The sequence below is a fragment of the Trachinotus anak genome, unplaced genomic scaffold (genome assembly GCF_046630095.1).
Source record: "Trachinotus anak isolate AG129_WGS33_773 ecotype Australia unplaced genomic scaffold, CSIRO_AGI_Tana_v1 ptg000028l, whole genome shotgun sequence".
Taxonomy (NCBI): Eukaryota; Metazoa; Chordata; class Actinopteri; order Carangiformes; family Carangidae; genus Trachinotus; species Trachinotus anak.
In genome coordinates, this window is record NW_027273879.1 from 8,951,333 (window position 1) to 8,964,853 (window position 13,521).

The window sequence follows — 13,521 nt, forward strand, 5'->3', positions numbered from 1 at the left end:
CACAGGAAGTTGCTTGTGGGCCAAAACCAAAAGAGGGCGTACCAAAAAAAGAAACCAGTAAAAAAAAAAAAGAAAGTCAGAAAAACCCTGTGTGAAGGACTGTTTTGAACCACTGCACTACCGACTATTAATCTAATAAAACGCTCTTCTGAATGACACTTATGAAGACCACGACGTGAGACAATAAAAGCTTTGTTGCTGAAAATTGGAGCAAAACATTTAATGCGTGAAGACAACCGTGCTCAGAGCCAGTCTAAGCAAAGAAGACAAGAAGAAGAGGCTGTAATGATGTTTGCTTAAGGAGACAAAGACCATGTTCAGATGGTAAAGCTGCAATCTCAGCTAGCTTCAATCAGACAAGTCAATGTAGAATTAAGAAACAGCTCAAAGAGACATTTGGTAAAGTGCAAAGGATTAAACAACAGAATTAGATGAAGGAAAAAAAGCTGTCTCTCCTACAGCTGACAATTCCTCATGCTGAGTAAAGCATTTAAGTGGTAAGAAGCAAACAGTAGTGTACTATAATGTTTCATTAGGGCAATGTGTTGTTTTTACAAAGCATTAGTGTTACAGAGTGTGCAGCCATTTATATCTAGTCAATGAAAATAAACTGTGGTGCTACAAATATCTGTTAAACAATGTAGTCCTGACAGGATTTGTGAATTTACAAGCCCTCAGCTAAGTCTCCAAAATTAATTCTACCGCCTTCAATTCTGCAGAAAGTCTGGTGAAGGGCCTCATTGTGCTGGTCAAGTTAACCCATGATGACGAGCTGCAGTCACAAGACGCTCTGCTCTAATTGGAGATAATGCTGCCTCCTCTCAGACAGCTCTCATGATATTTCACAAGCTGTTTGTGTACTTTTGCAACTGAAATTAGTTTCCCCCAATACTGTGGTTCTGGTTGTCCTCGCCTCTAAACTTTTGACCTGTATTCATGAATCACGAACTCAGAGAGCTTTTAGGACTGTCATTTGGGATCAGCTCCAAAAAAGCAATCCTTAAAATTATACTGTTTGAAAGCTAGTGTAAGTACTCTTGTAAGTGTGTGTGTGTGTGTGTGTGTGTGGGTGTGTGTGGGTGTGTGTGTGTGTGTGTGTGTGTGTGTGTGTGTGCGTGCAAAAATTATAAATCAGTCAATACTGATTTTGTTTTTTAGTGTATGAGAAGTGTAAGCAGAAGTGATGTATGGGGATATTTGCATACTGAGTGGTGTACACTATGATTTGCCTCAACTGCATATAGGCACATTACAAAATACAATGAATACAGTATATCTAGATGTGGAATGGAGAGGTCTGAAATTGGGGTCACTGTGACCCCAGTCACAATATGACCTCATATTTTTGTAATGAGGGTTGTGGAGAACTTGGCTTTGTTCTGAACCAGTATCTTTGTTTATGCATGCTATCACTCACAGAATCAACTGCACATCTGGTATTTAAAATCCCACCACTATTTACTATGTTGGCCTATCAAACCAAATAATGTCTTGCAAACCTTTGCCTCTGATGTGTTGCACTAGACTAGTCTTACAACACAGTTTTGATGTGTTTGTTGTGAACATTCTGTTTAGACTAGATTTATACTTTTTTATTTATTAAAGGTTTATTTGTGTAGTATGTAGTGCGTATCAGGGGTTGACACATAGCTGGCCGAAATCTCAACACCCAAATCTGACCCTCAGACCTTTTTAGCATACAAATGAAATCTATGCATGCCTCATAAATCTTTTGTAGATAAAAAGATAAAATATATTAAGTAAAACTGAGTACCACTAAAAATGACTCCAATCTACCATCTGATAATTAATACTCCAGTGAAGAGAGGAAACCAATACTGTGCCTTGTTGTGCACCATCCTTTTTAATATTCACATTGCAGAATAGTGCAACTAAATGAATAACAGATGAAAAGTAAATCTATTTCAAACACAAATTTAATTCCTTAGTATTATTTAACAAAAGTATTATTTAACAAAAAAAAAGCAACATTTCTTTTCAGAGAAAACACAATTTTCTGCATTGACCAACAACAGTTGGATAAAAACATTTTTCAATGACCATTTTCCTCTAAAACTCATGTTTTAATTTTTCACTGTTTTTATGAGTAGTATTGATATAAACCTTCAGTCCGGGAGCAGAGGGGCTGGCTTTGACTACAAACTAGATTAATGACAGACCTAATTAATCTGTCAAACACATCATATCTGATCTCTCTGTGTGAGTTATAACTTAAGACTGCAAGTGCTTGCAATAAAGCATGACATTATTTCAGTCTGTCCAGTTTGGTGATCTGACCTCAAGCACAACAGGGGGGAGGTGGGGGCAGTTTGCAGCCAAGTATTAATTTAAAAAGTGGTCAGGGTGAGAGTCTGAGGCAATGGGTGTCTACAGTGTCTGATTAACTGCTGTCTACTGTATAGCAGTGGCTGACACAGTGTTAGCGCTTGTGCTAATGCAAACTCTTGCTCTCTGTGCTGACTGCCCCCTTGTTCTCGCAAGATGGCAGGATTGGTTCCTTAGGTATGTGACGTATGAAACCTTGGCTGTCTGAGTCCATTTTTCATGAGACTGTGATTGGTTAACTGCAGTTCCAAGGTGGAAATACACAGTCATGATGTTGACTGCTTATTTTGCTCATGGTATGTCTTGTATTACATTAAAAAACACCATAAAGATATGTTAAAAAGGCTTCGCATCAAAGGGGGTCTTTGTGACTATAATTCTCACAATTTCAAAGAGCACAGATGGTTGTACCTAATCACCAACTGCTCATCATTCTAGTAAGAACTTTCTCTAAGTATCACAACTCAAGGCTTGACACACCTTTTTTGTGTTTGTTTGTTTGGGTAGCGTCAGTTTCATTTACTATTTTCACTTACTATTTCGCCACTGAGCCCGCTGAGACAAGAACAGTGACTCAGGGCTATAAATATAAACTTGACTTGTCTTGATGTCCATGGATCTATACAACTACCCCAAGGTGATCCAGATCTCTCATTTTCCCTTCTAACTCCCTCTTAACCTCCCTGTGATCCTATTTAAATGGTTCACACTAGTGTTACAAGCAAGACATCAGGGCTTCTTACTGATTCACAGGCTATGTGAGGTGTATTTTTAGAATGAGATGCACTTTCATAAAAGCACCCAAGGAGGAGAGTGGAAGTAAAGCCTTTGCCTTTCTGCCTTTCTGCCCATCCTTTTCCTGCATTTTCTTTACTCATGGTTCAAGTCAGAAGAGTGAGTCACTGTCAGAAAAATTATGACTTTTCATTGTTTTATGAGGCTTGTCATAGTACGAACATTTAGAAACATCATGGGCTAAACATTAATTCTTCTATCTATCCATCACACATTTAGACCTGACATTTACACAGGCTGTTTCTCTTTCCCTCTCTCCACCTTACTGACCCCCATCTCTCTTTCCCTGTCTTACATACATAAACCCCTGACTGTTGAAGATATGGCTTGAGACACAATGGAGCCACCTGTCCTGTCAGATACACTTGTTCTTTATAACACTCTCTACAGTGGACACGCACATGCAATCACACACAAAAAATAAAGCAGCTTCACATTAACCCTGTGTATCTTTCGAGCCTGTCCTCACATCTTATCTGGCAATATGAACATATTAATAAATGTATTCATCTTCAAGGTTTTGTCCAGTTATGATATTTTCCATGTTCCCTACATTGTCTGTTCAATAAGCCTGTTTCAAAAGACGAATAAAGAGACACAAGCTAATGGGCAATGAGACCATGTGCAGTGATCATCTGCTTTTTTTTCTGCACTTGCGTTTATGTGCATATAAATGTGCATGTAGAATACACGTGTACTCAAAAGTCATCAATGATTCAACAGAATACAATCTCTGGCATTGCCTCAATTAAGCAACAAAACCAGGACTAAAAGGCAGAGAGAGTGGGATGCAGGGAAAGAGAGAAGATAGATGGTGGAGACAAAGTGGAGAAGGGACGCAGACGAGAGGAAGGGAGTCAGTGATAGGCAATGACACAGAAGGAAAGAAAGAAAGAAATGAAGTAGGAGATGCGATGGGGTGGGTGGAAACTAAATATTGGAAAATGTGCATCGTGGTTTTTCATGTTGATGGACCATTAACACCATTACTGATGACCTACACAATGACCTAACTAATGATGATGTTGCACTGAATTGTGTGGATATCTTAGTGCTCAAAGGTCAAACAGTAAAAGACATGAGTTCAAATCACTGAGAAGATGTGATTTAAAATCTTGTTGGCCTGCTAACTCCATGGCCTCCTTGACCTAAAATTATGCTTGATCATCTTAGAGACTGTTACTTGTGTTTAAGGCTAGGAGGCAGCCATACTGGCGACTGACATTTTTCCACCACAAGTTTGTGAGATTTTATACAATACTTTATGTGCATTGTGCAGTGTGTGTCTGTCTAAGGAAGGCAACCTTCCCAAATGTTACTGTCCCGAGAGAGAAAGTACTTCTACTCCTATAATGCTGTAGTGAACTGAAAAACTTTTTAGCCACGCTAGCAGCATGGCTTTCATGGTTGGTTCCCACAGACATTCATTGTCCCCAGAGGATGAATCCTACTGACTTCTGTCGTAGTTTTTAGTTCAGCTGTTCAGCCTCCACAGCTGGTGGATGGACCACCATGCAATTTGATGCAGTCTTAGTGAACTTTGGTGCTCCCCTTACTATTCATTTACATAAAATTTCTCGTTCAATTTGTTTTATGACCAAATTCCTTCTGAAACTGTGCCTTCTTTTTAGTGCTAGTTACATTTAAACTGTAATAATTAACAGCAATCTCCTTTATATATTGTTCACATATTTGCTCCCTCATCACTACATACATATCATGAAATCTCAAAAGTGAATTTAGCTTGCCGCAGTGGATAGCACTGTTGCCTCACAGCAAGGACACTCTGGGTTTGAACCCCGGTTCAGCCAGCGCCTTTCTGTGTGGAGTTTGCATGTTCTCTTCATGCCAGCTTGGGTTTTCTCCAGGTACTTTGGCTTCGTCAGACAGTCCAATACATGCAAGTTAGGTTAACCGGTGACTCTAAATTGCCCATAGGTGTGAATGTGAGAGTGAATGGTTGTTTGTCTCTATGTGTTAGCCCTGTGATAGACTGTCGACCTGTCCAGAGTGTATCCCACCTCTCACCCAATGCCAACTGGGACTGGCTTCAGCCGACCATGACCCTCAAAGGGTAAGTAGTATATGTAATGGACGGACTTTAACATGTTGACCCTTCTGCTTACACCACCCTCACACAAAAAAATATTTATTGCCACACAGATCTTAATGTTCACAACACGATAAAACTTTCTGATATAAGTTGCCAGAGGCCTTTATTCTGACATTCACTCTCTGGCCAGTTATTATGTGTAATGCTAAAGATCAAAAACTAAATTTGAACGTCATCTTTTATTATATCAAACAGTTTGGTTTGAGGCCTGAAAGAGCTACTAGTTGTACTGATGTCAGCTGGAACAGACATAAACACTCTATGGGTTTAAAACAAACTGGAGGCAGCACATCTGCAAATTGTGAGGTTTTTCACATTTCCTAGATTTGGGTCAGTTCAGTTGCATTTCCTTCCATTTGGAAACCCATTTGGGCCCTGACAAGTCCAAAAAAAGAAAAATTGTAAGAAAAAAAAAAACATATGCATAAGCCTATTTGTCAGCCTTGGGAGTCCCAAAATAGGGAGATGTTTAAAGCCAAATTGGGGCATGAAGGGTAGCTATCCTTAACCTTATTTCCTGCATTTTGTGACTTGTTAATGTGGGATAAATACAATTCAAAAACTACACTCAGAAATTATTAATATCACATACTCTTTTATTTCCCAAATTATGTCACAATTTCGATTTGAGGATAAAATCCTACATGTATTCAACCTTAAATTGTATTCATGTGTTTACCAGCAGCCACTGTAGAGGGATTGTAATTATGATGCACATACTCAACTGCAGCTGGCACATTTTATGAAAAGTGTACCCCCTCTGTTTAACACTATCTGTAAAGAAAAGAAGTTACACCTTCCACTGACAACTGCTAAATTACCCATTCCCGCCTCATGCTTGGTGTTACTGGGCTAACTGAGTGAAAAAGAAACACTGAAGAAACCATGTGACAGCAGTGAGTATCTCCAAAGACTTACCGACAAAACTAATCCTCCTCTGTAGGTCTAAATCTCTGAAGGTTAAAATCTTCTAATAATGACAGAAGTACAGGAAAACACACACACACTCATGGACCATCACCCAGGGACAATCAAGTGACCTCTGTCCCGCAGTTACCATGGCAACAAGAGACCCATCCCAAGGCAGCAGCTGTGCTGCGCGTTATCCAAAAGCTAAAGATGCACCTATGAACTCTGTCATCATAGTTTCCCCAAACCCCAATTCTCAATTTCAAAGTGCTATCTTTCATCTTTATTGCTTTTCTCCCCCTTCCTCCTTTCCCTTTTCTCTATTTAATTTCCTGTGTCCTAGTTGTTTTTAAGTAAAGAGTATTTAAGTCTTCCCCTGTTTCACTCAGGCAAATATTAATGGTTTAATGTATCCACCATTACGCTTGCCAAATCCACTTCCAACCTCAATAAATCTAACTCAAGTCGATTAGCAGTGCTGTTAAAATATTGCACACCACCAAAGAAAGGGAAAGGTTTTTCTTCTCCTCCTCTTCCCCCCACCAAGTCAGTGGTAGACCTGTATGATGGTAAGTTGATTGGCAGGATGTCCAAGTGATGCACCTATACAGTCTGTGTTAAGCCTGTTATTTAGTCTCCTTTGCTAACTGACTTATCTCATTGATTTCCTAAAAGGCCATGTGAGGTCAGGTAAGTCTAGAGAATGGCCTAGGGGAAAAGGTAAAATGAAAATTGTGAGAGGAAAGTTAATCAAAATGGGCACTTTCACCCTTGCTCTTCTTCTTCTACTGACAGAAAAGTATTCGCATCCACAGAACCATTTTAGGAGTTTTATGTTTTAGCACAGCTATTACAAGTGGTACATACTTAGAGATGACCATTTCCATAGAAAGTGGCTCAGATTTGTATTTCAGTCATGGGTTTTTTAAATGCATGTTTTCCCTTTTCATCCAGTTTGCAATGGGGAAATAACACACACAAAGCAGTCCTTGACCCCTTGGCAGTGATGATATGATCCCTCAACAGCTTCCCACTAAAAATGCCGCTAATGTGTTTGATGAGTGACAGGGTTTTGGATTTTCCTATGCATTTTTCCTACCAATCAAATCTCCAATCATGTGATGAAATCAAAGGTAGATTTCGATAAAATTTGATAACTAGCTTGAACTGATAACATCTTTAGCAAAATTTTGAACTTTTACCAAAAGTAAAAATACTCCATTATGAGTAAAAGTCCTACATTCAAAATCTTCTATAAGTACATTATCAGCAAAATTTGAAGTCTTAAAAGTACTTGTTGTGTCGCAGAATGACCCAGAGGTATATTATTATAGATTAATATGTATTATTGAATCATTTCTGTTGACGCATACATGTGTAAGTAGCATTTTAGCATCTTATGTCTTGTATGTAAAGGACTACGACTATGAGTATGAAGTAATAGAAAATGCACGAAAGTACCTCAAAATACATCCAACACTTGATTAAATGTCCTTTTTTATGCTCCACCACTGGTATCCCTCAAATTAATCTTTTTAATCTCAGTAGGTGAAACTTCCTGCATTATTTGCACCTCAGGTTGACAAGCCAATTTAATTAGAAGAGGAGCTCAATATATTACAAAGAAAGAATGAAAAGAACAAACTAATAATTAAAAAAAAATCAAACTAAACCTCATCAAGAAAGAAAGAGGAAGAAGGATTTAGAAGATGAAAAGAATACATTAAGTATAAATACAGGTAATTGAAAAAAAAACACTTTCCTCCGTGGCCTAATAAGACTGGGCCCAGTAGAAGGTATTCAAACTAAAATAGTGAGTAACCAGTTTTACTTGGAAGCATGTTTCTGTCATTTGGAGATTATAAACATCCCTGGGGATGTGATGCTACATGTTATCTCCCTAAACAGTTTCTAAAAGATTTGGAACCAAATTATTGTCCATTAACTTCGTTCATACACACATAGCCCAAGTTGTTTATTTGCCTTAAGCGAAATAATTTGCTCCAACCCACGTGACAGTCTGTTGCATAAACTCACACACTGACAAACACACACGCACAGTTTATTTCCTACATTCCTGCAATCACAGGTTATATATTACAAAGGACTCAGACGTTCAGTCTAATTTGGCAGAGATGTATATGTTGATAAGCTCGTATCTCATAATATAATTTGCTATTTGATATCTGGTATATATGGTATTTGTATGAGTGACAGGAAGACAGCCTGTATGTTAGTGTGTATCTTTGCGTGCATGTCTGCGCCAACTAAATACATATTAGGCGTGTTTTGACATATACCGCCCAGAACAATCTGTGGTCTGAACATCTAAGTCATTATTGCTTTGTATAATTCCAATAACTTGTTAAGGGGCCAGACCATAAAGATGATCAATCTCTGAATGGCCTCATTATATGCACCACAATGCACCGACCTCTTTTGCCCTCGATTTAACTGAGAGAAGAGCGATGAGATGGTGATAGTCGTTTATCTGTCAGACTCCGTTGTAATCAGGCCGTAAGGGAAGAAGAAAACAGAAAAAGGAAAAGGGAGCAAGGGAACAAGTGAAAAGGTGTGTGTAGATCAAAGAAAATCAAAAAGAAAAACAAAATGTGATGTGAACACTGGGAACATAAAAGTGCATCTTTAGTTGAATCATGGAAAAAAAGGGCATCAAAAGACACTGATAAAAATGTTTTATGCTCTAGTAGAGTTCCGGTAGGTCTACGTTTTATTTTTTTTGCTTATGCTTCTGGTGATGTAAAATAAAAACAAGTAAAATTGGCAAGGTTAATTACAGTCCATCCACTCAGCTGTACATAAAAATACTGCAATTCATCACAGGTACCAGTATTGCGGGAATATTCTGTAAGTCTGCAACACTAATTGAAGAACAACTACGGTGGTTCAGCATCTCACAGGAATACTTGGCAGTTAGTTAAACCTTTGAGATGTCAGCTGCAATTTATTAGCATCAAGTCTGTCCTCATTAATAATTCAGCTCAAACACGGAGCTCATGAAGTAGCTGTCCTGTATGTATCCGTATTTGTGTTTGTGTTTGTGTTTTAGTTCTCCCAACATGGTATACTGTCACTCCTGCAAGACCCTTTCAGGAATCAAGACTCATTCAATCACAGAAACCAGACAAAGTCCGTGACAGCCAGAGAGGGGAGAAATTGGATTTGAGGTTGGGGTGAGGTGGGGTTGGCGGGTGTGGGGGGGGGGGGGGGTAAGAATGTCACATCCAAAGATGCAAAGGCATTATTGATAGAAGCTGAGGGTTCAGAGAGAAAATGTCATTGACGTAACTTGCCCCGTGACGCCAGGCAGCTGAAGACAATGTGACCACTGAGAAGGAGCGGACAGAGATGTTTGTGTGTGCGTGTGTGTTTGTGCGTGTGTGTCTGTGTGTGTGTGTGTGCATGCGCGCATGTGGGCGTGCATATCTGTGTGACAAACAAGGGATCGTGATGTGTGTGACATTGTTTTTCCCAGGTTATAAAAAATAACAATCATCTGATTTGTCCAAGCTCAGTCTAACTGTGTAGGAGCAAGTCACAAATTACATTCAGTCTTGTGTGTGTGTTCTGTGTGTGTGTTTGTGTGTGTGTGTTTGTTTGCATGTGCGCAGCAGAGGGATGGGCCATTGACACTGTCTACTATTGATCAAGGACACGTGAAAGATTGAGGAGCGGAAAGGAGAGGAGAGAAGAGAAGAGGAAAGGAGAGAAAAGGAGAGGAGAGAAGAGGAAGGGAGAGGAGAGGAGAGGAGAGGAGAGGAGAAGAGAGGAGAGGAGAGGAAAGGAAAGGAGAGTGGGGGAGAGGAGAGGAGAGGAGAGATTTTTCTACCTATTCTTCTTTTCTCACTTAAAAAAACTTCTAAAACTTAATATCTTTACCACCGTACTGTAAAACTCACTCAAACACAAGCTAGCATTTGCTCAAACAGCATATTATCTGTCATCTCCCTGTTTGTGTATCACAGACCACACAGACCTGCATCTCATTCTCTCTATTTCTCCTTGTAAGAAGAGAATAACCCCACAATTCCCTTAATGAGGAAAAGAGAAAAGCAATTTCCCCAGTGAGCTTCCTGTTGTTTTTTTTCCCCTCTGGTCTTTCTTGCTCTCTCGCCTTGTCTCTATCACTTTAAGCTTGGCACTAACATGATTTAAAGTATGTCTTCTTAATGGCTATCTCCCTATCGTTCTTCTCTCTCTCTCAGTCTCCCTGTTCCTCACCCTACAACTCCCCAGCCATGTGGAGGGCTAAATCATGTCACTGGCACACAGCCAGAGCAGGAAGGACTAAAATACAATAAAAGCACCAAACAGGGGGTGTAAAAAATCTGTTGTTCAGAAAACAACAATTCTTGTTTATGAGGAGGGAAATTATATCAAAGAGAGCTATTAAAACTGTGAGAGGAAGGAAGGATAAGTAGATGGAGTCATGAACAAAGACAGAAAATGGAAAGCAAATAAAAAACAAGCGAACAAAAAGAAACGGGTAGAAAAAGTGAAATTAAATGAATCAACGTAGAGCATGACACTGACACTCAACTCCTCATATGTGCCTGTCATAAAGATGTCCAGTGATAAATGAGCCTTTATTGCTTTTTCCTATCATTCCTCTCATCTCTCTGTCTTGTCTCCATATGACCAAACCACTCCCTGCCTCCCAGCAGCACAGCAATATCAACATCTCAAACTAGCTGCATGAATACTCTTCCAAAAGAAATACATCTCTTCCAAAACCAAAGAAAAGCACCTAGAAAATCCATACATGAAAGCGCTCTGTTGATACAAATAATAAAGTGCTCTATAGATGATAAATGAAGTTATGATATAAAAACCCTACCTGGTAAGAGGAAGCAGTTCCAGGTTACAATCCACTAAAGGCATACAGGCACTCCACACATCCCCATTAAAGTGGCCTACTTCCTCTGTCAGACTGGGGTGTGAGTGTTTGTGCCTGGCTAGCTGGGCTCGTGTGTGTGATTCTGTCAGTGTGGGCTAGGCCAACTGAACAAGAGAAAGAGAGAAAGAGAGGGGAAGAGAGCTAATGCCCAAGAGGCTAAGAAGGTAGACTCCCAAGCTGCACAAACAAGGGAGAGGGAAAGAGGGAGAGGGAGGAGATAGAGATAATGAGAAGAGACAAATGAGCAGTGAGAGCTCAGAGAGAGGCATATGCGTGCACACATGTGGTGTGTATGTCCACCAAACATGCTAACTGGTCCATAATGTCCTCCATGATTGCAGATGTGTGTCTGCAAATATCGTCTGACATATGTTTACATTTGTGCCTTCACAACACCCCCGCCCTCCATTTCGTTGAGAGGACATTAAGGCACTACAGGCAGGTCCCACAGGATGCACAGAGCACACAATGGACATATATCCATTGTAAACACACATAAAAATGTGTAGTTAAAACACACATCTATCTGATACACACAATGCAGCTGAAGTCATAGGTTAACAATATATGAGACAGGAACTGTGCCATATTGTAAAAACTTCCTTTCAATCTAAAGCATTATCGCTTACCCCATCAACAGTTCAAAAATGTTTAAATCTGAAACTTACTCAGATTTAAATCCTAAATAAATCCCACCTCACATTAGACCAAAACCTATAAGATCTGTAAGCTTATGCCAAGAATTTGAATACATGTGGTGCTACACAACTGTTTTGTACTGCACTATTAATGAGTATGTAAAAATCTAACTTAATATGTATATTTCTAAACCTTAATATACTTCATATTGCTCAACTGTGATTGATCTGCAGTTGTAGTTTCATAATTTTTTACTGTTAATGTCTAGGTCACTGTAGATATGCATTGTATGGCTATATATATATATATATATATATATATATATATATATATACATATATGTTTGCACTCTATAATTGCACTGAGTGATAATAGCCTGCCACAATATCCTTGACTTGGATGACATCAATGGACCATTTCTATTCAAACAATGCCTCAACAAGGTCCCTGCAAGTCCATCTAAGCCAGGCTAATGGCACTTTCTTCCTTCACTAACATGGGGTTTGAGTTACTCCATACAGGCAGTTACATCTTCAAAGGTTATTAAGTTGTAAACAGCCAATCAGAAAACATCCAATGAGGCATGAAGATGTGAAACTGTTAAATCTGCTACAGGTGGCACGGGTAGCATCAGTGCTTGAGCTCGTGTGGTTGCAATTTTTGTAGTTCTGCCACTTGTTGAGTAACAAACATAACATTTTAGTCAAGTAGAGCAGCAAATTTTTTCTGATACAGGTGTCAGTACAACACCTAAATTTTGGTACAAATACCAATACAGCACTTTTTGCCAGTGCAAGTGCCAGTTAGAGAAATGTGTTTTTTGGACAAGTACCCAACAAAAGTAATGATTTAGAAGAAAATATCAGATGAATTAAAAAAAAAGAAAAACAAATCTGACCAAGCATTCAGTGTAAATGCTTAATTCCAGAGACCCAGATTGTTAATGTACCAACAACCTTGACGCAAAATGATAAAAAAAAAGCCTTTTTACATATGATATAAGCCTCATAGTTAAATAGCAAATTTAAGAAAAGTTATAGAACTATAAATCAGTTTGTCTTGCTAGATAAGCAAAAGGACCTGCTGTACCTGAGCGGCTAATTAAACCACATGGTGCTCTCTATCGGCCTCTCTCACTCATTCACACACATTCTCTCTCTCTCTCCCTGTTCTCTCACACCTCTCTCTCACTCTGTTATCTCAAGAGGTTTTTGAGTCTCCTCAGTGTGACAAAAAAACATTTGACATTGAAAGGAGGAAGATACACACACCTGCTGTCTCTCTACACAGTTCCTCAGGTCAACGACTAGCCATCACTGACAATATCCTTCAAGAGGTACATGGCTGCTTTCGTATACAGCAGATAACAGTTCAATACTAGTAACAAATTAAAAAAAATAAAAAAAACATTAACTCAAAAATGGTTTCTGAAGTCACATTAACGGAGTGCTGCAGGGATGACATATTTTTGTAGCTTATGAAGTTTATTATTTTATTTACAAATGAACATCACACCAATGCAATCATTAGAAGTAAAAAGCTAATGGTAGACCACAAACAAACTACACCACCCTCGCAAGACTTCAGTGTCACCGGCGCTAAACTTCCAACTTGTATTGTGATTTAGTTTGATTACCTCCCCTACAAAAGCCTTTCCTCTTACAAAGTTAGTAATAGTTAACAAGAGCACAAGTATAAACACAATGAGCCCAGATATGGGGTCTTCATGTTCGACATGATGATATTTAATATCCCCAACAACCTCCATAGTCTCATTTAGCCACTTGTTAGCAACCACCTT

General features: G+C 39.1%; 1 protein-coding gene across 7 annotated transcripts in view; it reads right to left on the minus strand.

Annotated features, from left to right (window-relative positions):
- Positions 1-13,521, minus strand: part of rgs3a (regulator of G protein signaling 3a) — a 145,730-nt gene that overhangs the window by 38,899 nt on the left and 93,310 nt on the right. Inside the window, exon 1 of one of the 7 annotated variants that reach the window (XM_071465629.1) lies at positions 11,022-11,172. The exons of the other annotated variants lie outside the window; for them this stretch is intronic. The gene's annotated coding sequence lies outside the window, so the exon portion shown is untranslated. Of the gene's footprint in view, positions 1-11,021; positions 11,173-13,521 lie in introns of those variants that run through there. 7 annotated transcript variants of the gene reach the window in all.